The sequence below is a fragment of the Sinohyriopsis cumingii genome, chromosome 7, assembly GCF_028554795.1.
Source record: "Sinohyriopsis cumingii isolate HCF-2022 chromosome 7, ASM2855479v2, whole genome shotgun sequence".
Lineage (NCBI taxonomy): Eukaryota > Metazoa > Mollusca > Bivalvia > Unionida > Unionidae > Sinohyriopsis > Sinohyriopsis cumingii.
In genome coordinates, this window is record NC_142967.1 from 110,762,235 (window position 1) to 110,784,979 (window position 22,745).

Below are 22,745 nucleotides of genomic sequence, written 5' to 3' on the forward strand. Positions count from 1 at the left end.
AAAAAAATCCGACATTGATTTGTCGACGTACGTGACTAAAGATGAACTTGCTGATATTATGAACCTCGCTGGAGTTGACCCAGATGAGGTTGTTATTTTTCAGGACCAATACGGAAAACTAAAAACGAGTAACATCAAATGGAATGATATAATTCGACGAGAGCTCGGTGCATTCGCGGATAATATTCCTGTGTTTACTCCCAGCGACAAAATCAGGGACGCAAATATATCGTTTAGAACCATCAGAGATGAAATTACAAAAAGTGTTGCTGATCGTGTAAGAAACACTAGTGACACAATGACAGGTGAACTTAGCATGAACGGAAACAAGATAACAGTGTTAAGAAATCCAACATGCGACGAAAATGCCGCGACGAAAAAATACGTCGACGTCAACTATAATACCGTAGATGGTAAATTATCCATGTTGAGGGCCGAGTACGATGTGCATGCAGGTGTTTATGGAAGATTTCGGAGAAATATTATGGAAATCAATAATAATTTCTTCGGCACTCCAAACGCCATTGACATAAAACTCGTTGATATCAAGATGAACATCGACACGATCAAACAAACACAGCAAAACATTGTAGCGGGGATTCCTGATATCGTTAACAAAATTAGTCTGATTAAAATTCCAACCAGAATAACTTCCGCGCATATTACCAATATCGTATACACAGTGGATTTGCAACATGGTCACAGCAACATAAAACTATCAAATATACCGCAATGGTCACTGGTGTATAGGCTGTCTGTGTTCAGTGCTGCAAAATTCGAAATTTTTACAACGTGCCCATGGCGTCATTCCACCGACAGGTTTTCTGGAGTTGTGTCTATCATATTAAACAGTGGAAACGAAGAAATATTTATCCTGGAATCAGCTGATAATAAATTAACCGCAACATCTTTCTGGTGGTGTCTAGAATTTGTAGCTGAAAAACCTCAATTGGTTACTAAGTAAAATATAATCAACATCTCAGAGTCGTACAGGTACAATCAAATACGCGAATGGCAAGTAAATTTAAAAAATCGGGTCGAGCAATACACGATAAAAATAAAAAATATCGACGACGATTATTTATCGTTGACGTAATCGTTTATTCAGTATCCGCTGATGTTGTATCTACGGGGTATTATTAACGATAACAATGATGGCGCCAGCAGCCGTAACAATCTGTATTTCAGCTGCAACATCAATTGCAGGTGTGTTAAATATCATTACAAAAAAGATAAATACCTGCACGAATAAACAATTATTCGAACCGCAGACCCCCAGAATGAGAGTCAGCTGCGTTATCACTTGCGCCATGGTTCCTAATCTGATTATATATATTTTAAAAGTTATTATATACCTAACCATCAATGAAGAAATCTCTATCTAGATTATTCGATAAGTATAACTAATTTTTCAGTTCTGCACATAGATAAAACGTATTTCTGCTTAATAAGTCAGATTTAAAAAGTTAGTTATTTTTCGGGATAACATATGTACCGGAAGAACGTTCTGGCTGAACGTGCCAACTGCAGACATCGTAGCGAACCGAACGATTCGGCCACTTGTTATTATCGCATATAACACGAGTATCGATAAATAGACCAAACCGCAACACTGCAGACATCGTAGCGAACCAGGTAAATATATCGTTTGTGCTAAATACAGTCACTGATATAAGGGAGGTTCCTGTAATAACTGATATTCTTCCCGTTAGCCAGGTCTAAACAAACCAAAATTAAATAAGTGCGGTTTACATCCAAATAACTCCCATGTACATTGAAACTGACATACATGAACACATCGCAAATTTGAAATAGATGTATTACAGCAATTTTCCGCTTACGATCGTAAACACGTGTATGCGGATCCGTCACATGGTCAAAGGGAAGTAACTCAATTACATGGTTTGCTCAAAGGAGTTATCCCCCTTCTTCAGGTAAGTAGTATCAGACCCAAATAGTTAATAAATATAATTCGAGGTAATTCATTTACAGGTATAATTTTACGACTTAAATATAAAATAATTACTTACATATGAGTAAAGAAATAATCTACGCTGACTGGGCAGCAATAACACAAAAAGAAAAAGTATTTATCGTTGATTGTATTGCTGGCGAAATTAGCAGATACTCGCTTCACCTGGTTATAAACAATGTGATAAGAAAAATAAACGTGATTTTGATCGTGACGTTGAATTTATTAATACGCTGAAACATCAGCAGAATAATCACTGTGAGAGTTGTAATTGCATAATGTTATAACGGTATCTGAAAAATGATCCAAGACAATTTACTGTAGATAGAAAAGATAACCATCTTGGCCATACACGAGAAAACACAATGTTGACCTCTCTTGAGTGTAATCGACGCAGGGGTGCTAGTTAAGTGATTGCGGTGGTAATTGAGTGTCCTGGGGAATTATTTGTAGTTGTTCACGCACAAATCCACGTTGAGGAGCAGCTGAATCTATTCTGTAGATTGCTGGTCTACCAGTGGATCTTGTTACGCTAGATATCTTGTGTGTCGTAATACTCCAGATAGGATCAGTCGCTCTTTTTTTACCACCTTCAAGTTTACCTCGTTCATATAAATATCTAACGGTCACATTACCTAATACTGGCTGTGTTGAAAAATCACGTCGTTGTACGGGTATATTTTTTTATGGTAATTGCGTTAATAGGTTTCATATTGGCTGTTCGAGTTATTTCATTATTTAATGCAGCTATCACACTTGGTAATCTTGCAACCCATTCGCGAGATCTTTTATATTGAATGAATTCCTTCGCGTATTGATATCCATCCAAATAACCGCTCAGCAAGTGTTCGATTAAATCGCTCAACAATTGCCTGATCACGGTGAGTTTCAGTATGTCCTCGTCTGATGGTGACGTTATGTTGTTTCATCAACGGTGATACCTTGAAATTCTTTGCCAGGATCAACTTGTAATAGATTTGGCCATCGTAGATGTCCTCGTTGATAAATTCGCTCAAACGCATCGGCTACTTCAGATGCTGTTTTATTCGTTAACGTTTCCGCATCTTTGTATCCACTTGCAACATCAGCTACAGTTAACGCGTATTTGTATGTTTTTCTACGTACAGTATCATGTGGTAAAAACAGAATATCTGCTTGATGAACTTCATTAGGAACACTAACATCGAAATACGCGTACTGAATTCGTTTCGGTGATGGTAGGTAAATTTGCCATATTGGATAACCACGCTTTAGCAGTAGATTGTTTGACTTTTGCTGCATCAGCGAGTTTACTAATTGCTGCTTTACCCTTTCAATATCCCCCTGGACTATAATAAATTGATTCCATTTATAATTAATTACCAGCCCCTAATACGAGTTTACCTTTCATCGCAGATTTTACTAACCAATTAGTTAATGATTCTCTGATATTTTTATCTTTTATGGAATCTAGCGAATGAATCAATTTCACATCTGCAATACGCCTATGTTGTAGATCTTTATTTTTATAAGCCACATCATGAACGTGACATGCTTTATCAATATCATTTATGGGATACTCACCTGGTTTTGGTTGATCCTGATTGTCAAGCCTGATATCAAGTCGAGTACCAGGACCACAATTATTATATCCTGGTAAATGTTTTTCACCAGGATATTTAGCCCATGGAGTTCCTGGGAACTTTGACATTAATTTAGCAATATCACCACCATCCTTCATGGGTAAAAACGAAAACGTTTTTATGTTACATACTGCACATCTTCCACCGTATGCTATTCTCGCATCTTTTGTTGTAACCGTAGATAGATCATTAGTTGGAGTCTTAACTTTGCAACGTAAACAATATAAATTCATATTATTTATATATGGATATAATTGATTTCTCAGCGATAAGAAAACAAGAGCCAGTGAAACACTATCATGCGTTGCCAAATTCGATCAGAATGATAATAATAGGTCCATCTGGATCGGGTAAAACGCAATTATTATTTAATCTGATAATGAGATGGTTGAAGTGGGATAAATTGTATTTGGTAGTTCCATCAGTTGATGATCAACGATGTTATGATGTACTTAAAGATTTCAATGAAAACGCAAGATTGCTGGACGAAGATAAGGATGTTATAGAGTTTATATCCGATATCTTATGAAGCACCGTCCGTGGATGACATAGACGGATTTATTAATAATTTAGTTGTATACGATGATGTGATGCTGGACAAACAATCAAACCCTCCAGAATTTTTTCACGTGGAAGACATAAAAATACTGATGTGATTTATGTTACTCAGCGATACACACAAATACCAAAAGTGATCAGAGATAACTGTAATATTTTAATTATGTTTAATGGAGTTGATACGCATAAGTTGCGAAATATTCATCAAACTTGGTGTAGCGGTGACATGGATATAATTAAATTCAGAAATTTCTTTTCACATGCACAATCAACCCAGCACGGGTTTATAACAATAAATTTACATGATCCTACAACAAGATATCGTATTGGACTTGATAAAAATTTTTGGATAGCAGCAGAAGGGGTGATGATAAAATTAAATTTAACTAAAAATATATTATTAATATAATGAATAACTGTGCGTGGCTGTGTCAAGGAACCACTAACAAATGTGATAAAAGATGCCGTGGAGAATATTGCAAAAAACACAATTATATATTAAAGAAAAACCCTTATGCTGGTCCACGAAGTTGTCTTGGTTGTAACAACGGCGTTAGAGGATTACATCAGATTTGTGCAAATTGCGGTGGAGATCAATATCGAAGTTTAATGATATATTATAAACACAGAAAGAACATAAATCCGAAGATGAAACAGATGAAGATATAAACTTCAGGAAGATTCAGAATGACTAAATTATAGCAGCAGAGGGGGCGGGGACCTCTTTTTCGGTCAATATATATTAATCTTTTTTTTTTCTCATCACGGTGAAAGTTTTATTCCGTGGATACATTTGGTTATTTTTTCGGTAAAAAAAGGGTGATCATTCCCCACAATGGTCTGTTCGCCCCCTCTGCTGCTGGACTTGACTGATCAGCCAGTCGGTTAGGTGTAAATGTTTTATGATATGTAATAAAGTGTTCGCAGTAACAATGATACAAAGTTGCAATAGCCTGTCAAGACTCTATAGTACATGTTTTGGTTAGGAGGAAGACGCATGCTGCTTTGTTTGATTTATTTATTTCTTTTTATTTTATAAAATCTATGAATAACGATCTGAAAACAGATTATTTATTAATAAAATGTCAGAAGGCCGCCCCCCCCCCCCCCAAGCCTTTCTCTCTCACTAAGTTAGTTGGTAAGTAGCAGATTATTCGAAAAATAATGAGACACAGGGATTGGCAATGAATAAATGCCTTTATGGTAAATCTTCCCAACCCGACTTCTCTCTCTCTCTCTCTCTCTGTCTGTCTCTCTCTCTCTCTCACACACATCGTAGTAAGAGCAGAGAGAGAAAATCCTGGATAAAACGATTATGGCGGATTTTCGACTGTCACGCGATGATGTCTTTGGACGTTATGAATGATGGCAAAATATAGTCACACCAGCCAACAGAAATGGGAAAGATAGAAATAGAGAAAAGAGACAATTGTGTGTTCGGTAATAATGCTATGTAAGTCATGATAATGACTTATATCAACTAAAATGTTTAAATGTTTCAATTACCTCTTGCTGGTTCCTCATATCTTTTTAGGGGCCCCGAGTGGCCGAGTGATCTAAAGCGCTCTCCGTTACGGATCACTGCCATCTCAACTCTGTCTGCGTGGGATCGAGTCTAGGATTCGGCCAATGTGGGTATGTGAGAAAGCTTGCCAGTAGCTTCTCGTGGGTCGGTGGTTCTTCTCGGTGTTTTCCCGGGTTCCTCCTCCACCTTTAATACTGGCCGTCATGCAGAGCATATCGTGTGCTGCAAACTCGCGTTAAACCCCACAGCAACAACAGCAACATCATATTTCTTAGTTTTTATTTCCCACTATTTTCAATATGCTTTGAGTTCATTGTTCAAGTACTGAAATAAATTGTGTTTGTAATTCTCTACTTTCATCAGTTAAACCATATTTCTTGTTTAAAGCATACGTGGCATATGAAAAAAGAATTTCAGAAAATAAAAGTCGCTAAAGGTACTAAACTACATTTTGTAGCGGACACACATGAAATGGTTGAGCAGATTGCATTCATTCTTTTCATTCTGTCGATACAGAGTTGCTTGTTGTCAATCGCAACTGAGTCGGAAATGCATGTATGTGTAGTTGTATGTGATCTAAATAAAATATATGCATAGTATGTAAAATATATCCTTTATATACCACCCGCTGTATAACTTTTGTCATTGAAAGGAAACTCGGCAAGCATCGTTTTCCTTTAATGACAAATTTATGCACATTTTACTCAGTAAATATTTCCTTATATTTACTCAGTTAAAGATAGATATGCTTTATATATTATTTTGATTCTGACATTGAATAAAGTCTGCTCGTTTGCAATATCTGATAATATTTTTTTTACCAATGTATAACAGGCTAGATGTGGTTTTGGTATAAAGGTTTTATAAGTTTTGCAGTAGTTTCAGCTTGACTTACTTTTTATACTTGTTTTGTCCAAAGGTAGAGACGGAAAGTTATTGCATACATTATTCTTAAAAGTGTCAAAACTTACACTTATCATCTATATTTGACTGTAGAACAGTGATTTAGTTCTTACTTGTCCAATAAAATATTATATAAACATGTTGGTCATTTTCAAAACAAGTGTTAGCAATCTGTTTATATGTATTGGTATAGTCTCGATAGCATTGGTCAAAGTCATGAAATAGTCTGTGCGGAATAGTTTGAGTTCAGTGTGTAACAAATGATCAATAGTATTATCAAAAGGAAAAAAGAGGGCAATTTTTAACATTTAGCAAGTGCTGGATTAAGGAAATGTCCTGTTAATTGCATTTAATTTACTTTCTAATTAGAATAGTAGGATTAAAAACGAATATTAATCAGGGCATTATGCGATTATTTTATGTCATGATATGTTTAAGTATCGTCTTTCAAACAGTTTATATATTTATGCTGTGTCATAAGAGGAGAAATCAAAAACCTTCAGTGCTGTGAAAACAGTGACGTTGTTTTAAAATCTATTCCGCACAATTAATGAAAAAATTGTTTATGTTAAGCTAGTACACATTGTCAGATCTTGATATTTCACTCAGTAAAATGTAATAAAGATAGCACTGCAAATCATATTATGTGGAATATTGTTAAACTAGCGAAAAGCCATTTTTCATATAATATATATTCAACAATACCGGCAACACTTTATTGTGTATATGCTTAACACTGCTGTCGTTCATAATATATCGCAAGAAGTAGAAACAGAGTTTTTGATAAAAGTATGTCTGTCGTTTCTGTTAGAATGTTAATGGCTTTAAGAGTCACGTGCATTGCATAGACCAGTAAAACAAAAGTGTATTTCAGAAGCTGAATCGAAATCCCCATGAGCTCTGGTAATTCCGTTAGGGACGTCAATATCTAATTATTTATTCAATATCTAATCTTTAAAATCCATGTCCGTGATTGCTAATTCAAAAAGAAAAGTAGAGATTGCATTCCTCATAGGTATCACACTATATTGTCACATATATTAAAAACGAGATATAAAAGCAAATCAAGGTTTATTTAGGCATATTAGACCCGTGTCTCAATGCTAGTACCTTTGCAGTAATTGTTTGAATGCTAACACAAAAAAATTTTATCGGATAGCATACAAAAGACTGAGTGAAAAATATCAGACCTTTTGTTACTCATGTATTGTAAATTAATTACAAATTACTGCACAGATTAATGGTGTTGTTTGAATATAATCACATATATTTCCCTCGCATATTCCTCGCAGGAATAAATTACGGTCATTTCATTTTCCATTAGAACGTGGCAGTTTATTTTGCAGACGACAATCTATTAACTTGATCTGTTTATATTAATATGTCTTAATATGGCTATCTACCTCTGATCGGATTATCGAGTGTTTTGGCAATTACAAATGGAAATCTAGATGTCAGTTACGTTCATTGAGTATTACTGGAGGAAAAAAAAAAAAAAAACTATTTATTTAAAAACATTCCATTGCTTTGTTCATTAATGGTTTGCATTATTATCTAAAATGTTAAGTACTGAATAACCCTCTAGTACAATTGTTGTGTATCCCAAATACATAATCTCCATTTACAGTATAGCACTTTATTGTCTCGTATAACATTTCTCACACATATGGACCAGTTTCAAAACATCACACTTCCTAAACATAATAACACGCATTCACAGGCCGTTTAACTGCAAGCATATCTGATTTTCTTGACGCTATCAAGTTTATAAATGTGGTCATGGTTAATTATATGCTTAAGTAAGACAAATGATTGTATTTATGTTGTACATCAACCAATATTTTCTCTTTCAGTGAACATCTATACTGTGGGCTGTTCTGGGTTTTATTTCAATTACTGTTTCAACGATGTAACTCAATAAACTTTTATTGTACATACATAAATGTTTTATACATAAAGCTATAGACATACACAGAATCCTAGACAAATTATGAATAATTACAAATACTGTCCAAATTAATGTTTCACTTGATTCACAATCGTTCTCTATATTGTTATATTTATAGTTAATACATATTACATTTACGATTAGTGGGTTTTTGAACATTTCCTGGTGAAGTTTATTATATTTTAAATTAATGAGGCTTTACATTTGATGTAATTACATTTACGGGAGTTTATGTGTATTATTGAAAGCTGTATTACTTTTTCGATAGTGTATTACATGAATGGTTTTACCACCCAAGACTCATAGCCTTATCCCATTTTATCCCACGCGGAGAGGATGACCGGATACCAAATGTCGTTAAGAACTCATCGTCAGACAATGACGTAACGTTATTGCTCTAGCAGGATCGTAGATTCAAAATATAATTTTTTTCCCTAAAATAGAAAGTGAAAAATTAAAATTAACTTACAATTTATTCAGTGAAATCCTAATTAGCCCTAAACTTTCTATCACAATTCCAAAAATATCGAGTAATCCAGTTATAGTACTAATACGAATTACGTTCACTTTATTGTGATGTTATAATTATAGTTTTGATGCATTATAATTATGATCCAAAATATTTTAAATGAATTCACACTGTTACATATAATAACTTAAACTAAAGTTACAAGACAAGGTAAACCCGACAAGCATTCGATTTTCAAATAATAAAAATTATTTAAGTTAAATATAAAAATTGTACAATTGCGGTTTTCTGAGTATATCTAATATATTTTTAAAGTATCTGAGTGTCCAATGCTAAAACAGATACAAAAATGAGATATTTGTTGCTTCTCATTTTTCGTGTTTCAGCCTGGTGGAATACTGGTTTCTGTTTCATTGTCATATCGTATCTTTGGTCGCCTACTGTGAGCAGTTGTCAAGACAATGGCACCCTGACTAGCTCCTGTTTAAGGAGAAGGGTGTCTCATTGTTCCATAAATAAATCTGTATTTCTTTTGCTTAATACACTAATGAATTATCAAGTACATCATTCGGTATGGGCACACCATATATAATAATGGAAATAGGTACATAGTATCACTCTGAAAACGAACACTTTCACAGCCAATGTTTTCAAACTTAATCCAGTTGTAGAATCGTCAATATCTTTATTCACCTGTCTATATAATATGTGGATAATGTTTACACACAAACGCTTATTAATACGATGCAGATAATGCTATGAGTCCAAGACGTGTCAATAAGATGATATAATATTTACACCTAAAGATGTGTCCTTAGGATTCAGATAATAATATGAGTCCAGATAATAATAGGTGTCCAGATAATAATATTAGTCCAGATATTAATATGAGTCCAGATAATAATATGAGTCCAGTTAATAATATGAGTCCAGATAATAATAATACGAGTCCAGATAATAATAATATGAGTCCAGATAATAATGCGAACCTAACCGAGTTACTTTGTTTTAGAGCTTTTAAGTCTTTAATCGCTTTATTTATTGAAATGCCTTAAAGGTTAAAGAAAATCAACATCGTAGTAATTATTATAATTTTGAAAGTCAGCCCTGACTTTAAATACAGTAAATTTAATCTATGTATATTTATACATCTAAAGTCACTCTATATGTATTTTTGCAAGAAATGTTGTGCTATATCATGACTTTTATCAAATGTTTATCAAACTCAGATAGCAAAACCCTTAAATACCAAATCTTGCAGAAAAAATTGATCCCGTTTCCTGAATTGTGTGTATTCTCTCTCTCTATCTCTCTCTATCTCTCTCGCTCTCGTGCTCTCTTGTATATTTGTGTATGTGTGGATTACTATTTCACTACCGTATAAATTCATGCCGTTTTACAAATAAATTATATTTCTAACTACATTAGGCTAGTTGATAACTTACGTGCTCATTTATTTTTGTGATTTAAAAAAGCATAATACAAAAATATGATAGATAGAGATAACATTTAAGTTGCCTATTTCAAGCTGAGGATTTTATACTTTCAGTTGGGTACCATTTGTATGAAAATACAACAGTGCTCCAGTGAAAGGAATTACAACTACGCTGACGTAAACATTTTTTCTCTTATGAGAGCTGACAACCTCGGTTTGTATCCAGCATCACATAGATTTAATAAATGTTTATCCTGCACATTACCTCAATAAATTGCTATGAAACCTGAACGTGTGCAGCACTGCAGTAATAAAAGAGACTTGATCTTCGCCGTTGGAGTTACCACGAAGATTATGCTCATACAAATATATATAATCATTATGTGATAGTCTGTATAATTTAAGACTTTTGTATACTTTATTATCCGACTCAAAAATGAAAGCGTATTTCAAAATATTTTACCGGTACAGATTTTGTAAAAATTGGAAACATGTTCATCTGCTTCCGGACTTACCAAAAATTCATAAATGTGATTTTCCCCCACTACAGAAAAGAAAAGAAAAGAACATCTCGGCTTCTCGACTATGGCAGCAAATAACATAATTACGATCACATCTAAAATGTGTTTTAATGTGATTCAGAATACAGTGCCTACAATGAATATGATATTCTTGTTATACTTTTGCTTCAACCAAGTCCTTACAATGAAACCAGATTTCTGTGGGGCGAATACGTATTGTTTCATTATGTACAACCCACTGACATGTCAATCTTTGATTACAACGATATTGCAACTTTCCTCTCATACTGTCGCAGTTCGAAATGAGCACTTCTTCCTTTCTCTGCGTTATAATTTGATATTAACATGTCACAGACATTCCTAACCGAATAGGTTAGTGGTTGAGAACACTCACAATATTTTTCTCCTGCTTGACTGACAGCGATTCATCATACCCGACAAATTATCGACAATGGTACACTTGAATGTCATATATATATATAGAGGTTACGTAACTAAAAATCCAGGAGATGTTAGATATAATGACATTGTTTATTGTGGTATTAGTGATTGGCAATACATTCTTTCTTACACTTACCAAAAGTACTTCAAAAGGTTTAGGCATTCAAAAAGAAGTAAGGAATATGATGGAAGCGTCGAATTGTATGCCTGTACTTATTCTTGACAAATTGGAAAAGGACTGTTTGGGGGAATGGTGGCTGTTCAAGTGATACATGACTATTTACAAAAATGAAAATAATGCGGTTTTAAAGGAATCAACAAAACGTACAGCATTTATAATAATTAGGAAGAGGGGCCCACTAATGTATTTTCTCAATATTATAATTTGCGCGAGTTTCATTATTTCCATTACTTTATAGACAAAAACGAATCTTCTTCGTTATACCTTTTATGAGACTTTTGTATTTCATTGAAAAATGAGCTGCTAAAAACAACTCTGGAACATTAAAAAGAATAGCGATTGGATAGGAGACATGGATAATAAATCAAGATTTCATTCTGGACGATTCATCAACGCAAATTGAAGAATATACACAATAGTTATTGTCGAATCTACTGTTTACTAAATTTAAAAAAACAAACATGTCAAAATATGTGCGGAAACGGCCTGTATTCAAACACTTGCTCCTTAGCACTTTTGAGCGCAGCAAACATTCAATTATTATGGAACAGTTAAAAGTCTGACTGCTTGAAAGGAATTTGAATCATACAATAAATATAGACAATCCCCAACCCCAAATCAACAAACTTCACGATTATACCCCTAATCTTTGAATGCAATGAACTTAAAAAAATTTATGAGGCAGAAATGCAAGATTTGCACGTAACAAAGATTGCGACAGATGGTGCTAGACACAAAATATTTTGTGGTTTAATATTAAGTCATATTAAGGATTTTATTAAATATAAATTTATGTACATACTTCCCAAGGTAGAAAACAAATACGTTTGGTAAATCATGAGTGCAGAGGAGAGGATATAGTATACATAATATATGCCTTAAACGTGACATTCACTACCAGATGAAGTCAGACATACTAACAGCTATAATGAATTATCCGAAAGATTAATTAATACCTGCAAAAGTGAATGCTGTGTAATCAGACGTATTCAAGGATATAACATGACCTCCATAGTTGTCTAGCTAATGATGGGTTTATATTTATATCCCTTTGTTTTGCTTGCTACCTTTTTGTAGCCATTTAGACATAAAATAATTTGTTGATCTAATTTGAAATTTTGGGTTTTGCTGCCATTTCGTTTTCAACCGCTTCTTTTAAAAACAAAATAGCATAATTCTGTAACTTTGACCGTTCTGATCTTGGTTATAGATCACCTTAGCAATTATTATTGGAGGAATCTAATTTATATGTGTAATTTATGTTATATTCGTTATTACTTAATTTTGTCAATGCATTGTCACTCTAGTTTTGCATGCCTACAGTTTATACACGGAACAGATTTTTGAATATTGGAAAGTGTTTTTATGTGGGCATAATGTGTAAATAATAATATGTATGTGTTCATATTTATATTCCACTGTCGATGTGTCATGCTTAATGTGTATATCTGCAGGTTACTATGATCTGTTGATGCATGTAGTTTGAATATCTAACTTCTGGCGTTGAACTTGTTTTTCTTTCTAAAACTTGATGCATAGCTGTTTTATATTCGGTATGAAAAGGTTTATAAGAGCATGCTTTGATAAAAACCCGGGGACTAGTAATACTTGCTTCTGTAAGTGAAATCTGTTCATAGAGAACAACCCTGTGACATGAACATTCGGATCTCGACGGTATAAAGTAATTTTTTTACAAATACTCCATTTTTACGAATAAACGAAATTGCTGTACATTGTTGTTTTACTTATATACAAGTATTACATGCTGGAATCTGTCAGAATATATCTGACAATAATTATTCAGTGCATATCTCCTCTTGATCTATGTAAACTTTTGTACTACCTGCATCCAGACCAAACCGTCGAAAATCTACCTAATTCTAAACATTTCTCAAATTCCCTACTTCGTATCCTCGTGGACAACATAGAAATATCGTCATATACATAGTTTGACAACAAAAAAAAAAAAAAAAACAGTACGGCATGGTCGGATGGCAAGCATTCCCAAGAGTGTCTGAATTATACCTTGATCTAAATGGAAATACTGCAATTCTAGCTATAGGTCACGGCGATATTTTATTGTCAGTTTTAATTATACACATCATTACATAACTACATATCAAGCTATACAACTGTCCTGGTAGGGCTGTGTAAAAATAGGTAACAGTGATCACATTTTTAAAAAGTATGTCATCTTGTGCACTGTTACTTCAGTTGGAAAACTCACTGGATATGTGACTCGATAGGTCAGAAGCTGACAACATTGGCAGCTAGAATCATATTCTCCTAAGGATTAGCAAGAATGTTGTTGTCATTTATGGGTCTCTAATATGTTAGCTTTACAGTGGGTCACTACTTGTTAAAGTAGGTTAACGTTTCGTACTCGGAGTTGACGTTGTCAAAGACCTTCAGAGTTACTAAAAATCGTAGTACATGTTTTGAATAAACGTTCATATAACTCCATCGTAGCAACAATTTTAGCTAGTGAAATTATTTTGACTATCATACATACGTACATACGGAGTAAGTGACAACACAAAAACACATTGTACCAAAATCCCATTTCTAAATTCCGCTATAACATATAGTTCTTTTAGAAGCAAAGTACTGACGAAAATCGTGCACTAGGACCTTGAAAATATATATTCTATGCAAAATACATAATCAATGATATAAGTATTAATAAATAATAATATGAAAATATTTTGCTTTGGGCACTAAACATGCGTGTCATCGAACAATATTACTCTTTTAAGGATTGAATGGGGGAGGCTTAGAAAACACGGTAAAATTCAAAGATGACAAATTTTAGTGGGCCCCATTAATCATGCCGCTTTTACCGGAATTCTGCAAACTGTCTCTCTCTCTCTCTCTCTCTCTCTCTCTCTATATATATATATATATATATATATATATATATATATATACAACTCTACCATACACTTCCTTAAGTCTAATATCAGGGATACTGAATTTTAGCCATTTTAAAAATATTTAGCATACTTTTAGAAACATCAGTATGTTATGCTTTCAGGGACATCTACCGGCTGACCTCTATAAATTTCGAATCTCTATACACTTATTATGTTTTTAAATTCAACCCATAAAACAAAAAGCTAATATAGCTTTAGGCTACAAGTAACAAATCGACAAAACTGGTATTTATTTTCTGAATCACCATTCTCAGTTTTGGTAAAAAGAAAGTTAGCGCAAACAATCCTAAAAAATCACTAGTAAAATACAAGCATACAAGATAATTAGAATTGCATAAACTAATTTGTAAACCTGTCTTACTACAAACATACACTAGTCATTGCAGAGTGGTTGAACTATTTAGTTCATACATGATTTCGAAAATGGCATTACACATATGGGTATTAAAGTCATGTATGAAATTAGTATATTGCTATTACATAAGAGGAGATAATAAAGCCACAAATAACAACTTATCATTTGATAAAGACGTTAGAGATCTATTTATTGGTGATATTGACCGAAATAAAACATTCTTGTTGAACATCACTGTTTTGTTTATATATGTCTTATTTTATTTCATGATTTCTCGGTAGTTTAATCATGCATTCGGGGATGTGGTTTGCTTGTCCTACAAATCATGCTGATTTTACGTCTTTATGTATTTGATATTTAGATTATGATCCTGAAATACCATGTCCAAATGCAAATATCAATAAAGTTTGAAAACACATTTAAAGAAATAAAAATAAAATGCAGTAATGTGAAAGAGCGGTTAATCAACACAGCCACGGTTTTGACACGCGAGTTGGAAGAACATAATAATTCTATATAGACGCGTTTGTTTAAATGAAGTTCATTCTCAATAGCAGGTGGACTTATTTGCCCTGCAGACATGCGATAAATGGAACAACGCAAACATACTACAAGGGAAACAACACATATACATACAATTTGGCTGCCATGTATATTATTTATATACAAACATGCATTAGCTGGAAATAGGTGAATGATATCAACAATGTTTTCAAAAGTGTTTTTAATAAGTGTAGATCAACAAAAATATACTCTGACGCGAAAGAATTTCCAGTCTACAATATTAAAGAGCTGATGTAAATGGTGAACACAATTATTGATTTGTTACTTTCACTGATAATTGAAACTATTGAAACGATTCATGAAGCTTTGAAACTAGAATGCAAAAAGTATTTTACTCAAAATTAAACCAGAAAATGGATATATCCGGGGGAAATGACAGACGATACAGGATTTCAAAAAATGTCATAACTGTAGCATCCAAGAAAACTTAAACTTAAAATATTTTCCTTTATATTGTTGTATAAATCTGCAAGAATAAGAGTAACTGCTACAATGAGATAATGCCAATGTTTATATTATTAGTACACACATATGCAAGCTACAAACATAAATACTATCAGTCACAATAAGTGTAACATTAACAAACTTAATTGATGAAATAAAACAAAATGAAACACAACGAGTCAATGTTTATAAATATAATCAAATCAATGTGGTATTAGAGCGCAGAAAATAGTATAGCAAAGGAAAATAATCAAAATAAATTTGCACCAGAATTTGAAGAAGAAATGTAATTACTTGTTTACCTATATAAATTAAAAAGAGTATTTCTCTTGTTATGAATATGTGGTCTTAAACTATGTATCAGAATAAAGCACCACCACCACATTAGTAATATCAATAAATTATTTATTTCCCAAAGTTACAAGGTACAAATTAACAGCTGCTCAAACAGGATTGAGGTTTTTGAAGGGTGATTCATGAACTACCTTAACATATTTAGAGAGCTAGTCGAAGGCCAACTCAAATGCATTGTTGACGTATTAAAATGCCTTACGATATATTCCAAGGATTGTTCTCACAAAACATTTCTGCATGGAGCTGCACAAAATTATTTACAGCACTTGTAGGCCATAGTAAAAGCTTTACCAGTTGAGTTCAACATCACACGGAAACTTTCATTCACCAAATCCAAATACAGATCAGTTTTAAAAGTCTTCCCATGCTATGTTTCGGTATTATAGAACAAGGTTCATGTTTATGTTAAATATGCAGCATTTATTTAAGACGAGATATTATGAACACGTACTTGTTACAAAACCAATATGTTAAAAGTTAACATGTGTAGTAATAGAGACATTTCAGACTCAATAGTAATTAATATTATCTTTCATATCATGTACATCGCAATAGTTTATTTTCAAAATGACCTCGACGAAGAACAGTCCCAACTAAAATAGTCACCATTTATAACTAAAAGTATAACGTATTTTATTATTATTATTATTATTAGTAGTAGTAGTAGTAATAGTAGTATTACACATATTTATTAGCAAATACTCTCAGATAAAATAAGCTGATAACTGTTATGAAGGGCATTTCATGGTAGGATCAATTACATAACTCTTCCCAACAAACACCATTGCAAACAAAATGTAAAATATCTTGATAACAAAAACCACACACTATTAATGCATCTTACAAGTATGACTATCTCTGTTAGGTGTTTAATGGTCCAGACAGGATATTCTAGATTGACGAGCGTACTGGAGATAGTAGCATAGCACTCTGTAATAGCTTGTAAGGTCCCAGGTGGCCAAGTGCTCTTTGCCTTCACCTTTACCGATGGGTACCATCTCACATCTCTCCGCATCTGTTCGACTCTCGGGTTTGGTCAATGTGGATATATGAGAGGAGGCTCGACAGTAGCGTCCCGTGTAACTTTGGTTCTTATCGGGATTTTCCCAGGCCTTGTAAAGCCATATATAGTTTACCGTTTGCTGGAAGCGTTAAATCAGCATCAACAGCAATTGTAATAAGCCACATGCTGCTTATTTGAGAGTGAATTATATGCCTAGTGAATAAAGAAAGCCTGAAGAGAAGGAGAGCGTGCGAGAGAGATTGACAATAGTCTTTTGCATCTTTCCAACTATAGCTGATGTTTAATGGCTCAGCCAATGAGATTGTCTTGTATATACAAAACAGAATGCTGGGTGGCATGACTCGTTCAAATTAGAGGAAAAAGGATTTAATTAACAAAGGCAAAGTGCAGTGCCCTATATAACAGCATTGTATCACACCATGATTGATATGAAAACTAAAATTATTTGTTGGGGTCTTAGAGAAAGTTCAAATATCTTCAACAACAGCATTGTCAGAATACAACCATATCAAATGAAGTAAGAAAAAGTTACAACATTTTGAACATTTTGAAGTAAGAAAAAGAGTTACAAGATTTTGAACAAAGAGAGAAGTTGGATGAAATAATTTTGTACAACAGCAAAGGTGGAAATGATAGATGCAAATTCAGGTCCACCCTTATTTTATTTGCCAGAAAAGAAATACAACATTTTACGTCGAAGCGTGTTGAAAATCTTCCAGTATTAAGCAGATGCAGATGCAAAGAGAAGAATAGCGAATCAAATATAGACGAAGGTATGAGAACTGGCAGGCGGAGCAACCCCTCATTTGCATACAGGTTTTGATGTGACCAGAAATATTAGATTAGTACCAACCCTTAAAAAAGACGTTGATAAGTATCTTTATCATGCTGTGCAAATTGTCGAAATGGTAATGAGATCATCGGACTTTATTATACAGAATGTATTTACTGGCACAGTTCATGACATTTTGCAATTATGTGTCGGTACAGCAAGGTGATGCATATGATGATGTTATTACATATATCTTGAAAAGTTATGGGCTGGTACCCGAGGTATATCGACAAAGGTTAAGGAATAAATACAAAAGAAACTGGAAATACACATACCTATTTTGTATTTGCATGTGAAATATAACATATATTTGATAGCAAGAAAGTTGATCAAGATTACGATGAAATCAGACGACTCACATTCATTGACGGGCTGAATATTTGCATCCATAGTGATATCAAAACCTATTAGTAAAAGACGGAAACTTTGGAAAATGATGCTCCTATAGCTGATGATTATTCCTTGATTCATAAAGTACCATTTGCCAATAAATGATAATTTTGGTAGTTGTTTGGTACACTTAATCTCTGTCTCATATGAGTACTTCCAAATCTCAATCTGGCAAAACATTTCAAACTTAAAGTTCTGATCAGGCTAATAAAGATTATGATCTTTGGGCTACGGGTTTTGTTTCCAGTACGGGCTCATATTGTAAGAAGTATAGGCACGTGCTGTCTGATTGTCACAGGGTGAGAAACAAAAAAAAAAACAAAAAACAGCTGAACAAAGATAGAGCTATTCCAAATGTATTTATTTCTAAGAGGTCGAGGTCATGTTTTGGTATTGAAAGCAATATGTTGGTCTGGTGACAGAAACAATAGTCGGATTATACTATGGATAATTATGTACCATGTCAAAATGATTTATATTACTAATTGGTGATTTTGCCAAGTCTGTTAATGCTCCACTCCATTGTCGTCAATTCGGCATCAAACTTACTCTCAGCACCCGTGACTGTCGAAGTTGTGATTTCTTTACATATTGATACATTCATTTTCAGCTATACAATGATCTAGCTGGAAATAAGGTTGTGGCAAATTCTTTTGTAAATGACATGTCTCATTTGAATCAGAAGGTTGATCATGTTGAAAAGGAAATCCTTATTTACATCAAGCTTGTTAAGCTTCTAAGCTATGAAAAAAAGAGCTCTTGACCATGTTAATCAGGAAATAATTCTTTCAACTGACACATTATCTGCTCAAGCTTTTGATGAGTTTGTTCCGAGTAATGACCAATCTCTCCCTCTCTCTCTCTCATTACTCATTCCTTTTTCTAATTAGGTTGACAAACGATAATGACATGTTGAACAGGATTCTGAGACTTTTTGTTTGTTACAGAGGGCTATTAATTAAAAGGAATACACATAAGACCCACAAATATGATTCTTATGAGAAAATGGAAGCCAGCTGAAGTACCTACTGATGACGAGTGGCCAACGTGCTGTCGAATTGTAGTTCCGAAGTCATAACGGCACAAACGTCTTATTGAAATCCATGAAACTGATTTGGCTGATTATTTAGGAGGCAAAAAGTCTTATCACAAGATCGTGAATCATTTGTATTCACTGAAACCTGAAAGTGATGTTTCTAAATACTGCAGATATACTGCAGAATGTGTCACACTTGTAATTTGGAAACAAAACCCAATTGAAAGATGCATAAATCTCAGTTGCAGCCTATTCCTGCATTTGACAAACCATTATGCATAATAATGACATATCAGATCGGTTCCTTACCTACGATCAAATTCTCAAATTCTTGTTGATCATAATATGCATGTCCATACTTTTTTCAGAGTTAATCTCTTGGAGCCGTATTAAAAATGTGATACTATTGTCACATTTTTATAAACATGTTGACACTTTTGGATTGCCCAAATCAGTTCAGTCTGATCAGGGGGGAATATTTATGTTTGAAATTGTCCAACACGTCATGCATAAATGAAGCATCCAACAACCTTCATCTTATGACTAACACTCTGAAAGTAAAAAAAGATTTAGAAAGATTTCTTCAGACTTTGAAGGATATTATTTGGTCATATTTTTTCGATACAGGAAGAGTATGAGTTCATTTGCTGTTGTCTCTTTGAATTCTAGTATTTTGAACTAGTTTCGGACATACCATTTATGTTGGTAAGATGAAGATTCAAATATTAATCATCCTGATTATGTCTCTGATTTCCAATATAAATTGTCAAAGGTGTTTGAAGTAGCAAGAACTGATTTTCTTCATACTCAGTAAAGATGAAATAAAGTACGACAGAAATACGAATGAAAGTAGTATTGAGCCTGGCGATAAAGTTCATGCTATCTTTCACTTAATTCTAGCTTCTCTTTGTGCTAGATGTGTTGGTCCTTACACAATATAAAAGAAGGTAAATGACTTAAGGTACATCTTTATCACTCTTGGAAGGCGTAAACAGAAACAACTTTGTTATATAAATATGTTAAAGGCGATTTTGGTAGAAATAGCCCAGCAAATAATAGGTTCGCTTATGATGTCCCCGTTCGACACAGTGAGGATGTCAACGATGGATGCAATCAGACAATCGTGGTTTAGATTTAAAGAATCTTTAGAATGCAGAAATGTTGCACAATATGAAACTGATACTGTCACACAAACAACCACAAAAGCTTGAAATAACAAAGCTATTATTTGAATATGAGCACTTCTTCTCGAATGAATGAACAAATAAAATTCGTCATCATTTTGAAACTGTAAATTTACACTTATAAAACGACATCCATACAAGATGAATTCTCTCAAGTTGGAATGTTTGAAAAAGAGAATTTCAATATTTACTGGAGACTCAGTATTGAACCAAGTAAATTTAATTGGAGTGCATCACGTATTCTTGTGTTTCAAAAAAATAATATATTCTGTATGTGTACTGACTAAAGATAAGTCATCAGTGTCACCAGAGCATACTCATTTCGATTGCCAAGAATATATGACTGCATTAAATAAAATAAGAAATGCAAAATATGTCACCAAGTGTGACCCTTTTAAAGGAATCCGGCAAATCCCAAACAGCAAAATAAATTTAGCATTTGTAAGCCAAGATGTACTTCCTCATTATAAAGTAATATCATTTGGTATGAAAAATTATCTGACAACATTGCAGCGTTCAAATATAAACGATGACAGTTGGTTTCGATAACTGCGATGAATATATTTTACGTCATCATCAACAACAGCTGGAAAGATCATTTGGAAGTCATTTTGAAATTCATCAATTCACAGATACAAATTTGACAATTAATTTAGTAAAAATGAGTTTTCTCGTGCATGTGTTACATAATTAGGACATATTGCGGGACGGAGTCAAGTTAAGTATATAGAAGTGAAAGACATGGTCTTCTATGAATTTCCCAGTAATGCTAACAAATGCAACTGTTGCAGTTTTTTAGTATGATTAGATACTATTGGAACTTTTGAAAATATTTAGCGATAATTGATTTAGCACTGACAACTCCATTAAGTAAGAGCTCTGACAAATAACAGAGGGCTTTTTATAAATTAATCCATACTTAAAAGTGCACTAGTTAGTTCAGCTCCAAAATTTAGTTATTTAAAATATCTTTTGATGCACGTGATGCTGTATTTGATGAAGTATTAATTCAAGAAGTCAAAAATGGTGTGAATCATCCAGTGTGCTATTTTTCTAAACTAAACAAACAAGCGCGAACTCATTTCACACACAAGAATGAATGTTTGGCTTTGATGTTGGATTTGCTACAGTTTGAAGTGTATATTAGTTCAGCTCCTTATCCGATTATTGCATTCATTGATCACAATATTGACAAAAGGCATATCAATGGAAAAGTAATTTGATTGCTCATGCAATTCTACGTGTATTGAAGAGCTTAATTGGTTTATGCGTACTTTATCATTCATAAGACATTTAATTTTAATTATCATATATATATATATATATATATATATATATATATATATATATATATATATATATATATATATATATATATAGTGTTATAACCAATGACCTTGTATTGGCATATAAAAACTCTTGCCTCAGGACCTAATTTCATTGTTTATTTTATGAGTAGCTACTTTTTCTCTTGACATACATAACAGGCAGCTTTATATTTGAGTGTCCGCATTTATCTTTGGATAGCATGTAGTTCTGAATCATTCGTAATAAACTCTGTCATAAATGTTCTCTTTGGTTGCTCTTCCTTTAAAACATGTGGAGTTATAACCCAGGAAAAATGCACGAAGACCCACCAACTGATGGCAAACGTCTTGGAAGCTTTCTCAAATCCATATGTTGGCCAGGCTAAGACTCAAACAAGCATGAACAGAGGTTAGATGTCAATAGGCAATATGGAGGATCACATCCAAACAGTAGGTCACAAGAGACCCCTAAAGATAAGGTGGTCAAAGGTAAACAACTACCATTTCCCATTGGCTGACATTAGTTGGGATGATATTTTGCTCACTTTGCAACACTATAATGTTAAAGAGCTCATTTACAAAAATGAATTAGAAAAAAAATGGAACAACTAATTCACTTGATGTTAGATAAATCAAAGCGATGCATCTTTTACAGTACTGACAATGCAAGCATTATGATTAGAAACAACAAATTCATTTTGACCAGGATTCGCGCTGTGAATCCAGCAGGAAAGTTTGAACAAGGCA